At 46.0% G+C, this 792-nt stretch overlaps 1 pseudogene; it reads right to left on the reverse strand.

Moving 5' to 3' along the window:
- The window catches only part of LOC107288874, a 7,442-nt pseudogene extending 6,983 nt beyond the window's left edge, over positions 1-459 (reverse strand).
- Positions 460-792: the final 333 nt, after the last annotated feature.

Here is a 792-nt window from a genome sequence, read left to right on the forward strand (position 1 = left end):
AATTTCCTGACAGTGAGAACAATTAACCAGTGGAACAACCTGCCTCCAGAAGCGGTGAATGCTCCAACACTGGAAGTTTTTAAGAAGAGACTGGACAGCCATTTGTCCGAAATGGTATAGGGTTTCCTGCCTGAGCAGGGGGTTGGACTAGATGACCTTCAAGGTCCCTTCCAACTTTACTATTATTATTATGTCAAGACAAATGGATTGCCTTGAAAGAAAAAAGTCGTTCTTCTTCCCACTAAAACTGCAGGCACCTCGTGGCTCACCTGAGCACCGGGTCCCGCTGGGTCCCGGCAAGTGGCAAAGATCCATTGGGGTGGGTTGCTCTTCTCTCCCAGCTGCTTGACCACCTCGAAGCCAAGTCCCCGGTTGGCCCCGGTCACCAGAACACTCTGTGGATTCAGTTGTTCCATCTCTCTTGCCAGCTTAGACCCAACTAGCAAACTGCGTTGTGCTCATCCCAGATAAATCACATCCAGTCCTAGCTGGCCCTAATCCCTCCAGCCTGGGTTATGTAAGCTACTTGGCTCCAGTGTCTGGTTCTTTGGACAAGAATGGGGGGAAAAAAAGATCATTGGCCTTCACCCAGCAGCTGTTCTAGTGCCTTTTGTGTGTGAGGGTTTGGGTTTTTGTTTTGTTTTTTCGTTTTCAGTATTTCCAGTGGTGAATGTTTACTCATCTAAAGGATATTTGTTTTGCTCCCTGCCCTGAAAAAAAAAAAAGCTTATAAAAAAGTTGGTAAATTCATAAAAAAACAAAAACAAATCAGATCTTGTTTGAAAAGCGCCG

This window comes from Protobothrops mucrosquamatus, unplaced genomic scaffold, assembly GCF_001527695.2.
Source record: "Protobothrops mucrosquamatus isolate PMUCROS unplaced genomic scaffold, P.Mucros_1.0 scaffold605, whole genome shotgun sequence".
In the NCBI taxonomy this organism is placed as follows: domain Eukaryota; kingdom Metazoa; phylum Chordata; class Lepidosauria; order Squamata; family Viperidae; genus Protobothrops; species Protobothrops mucrosquamatus.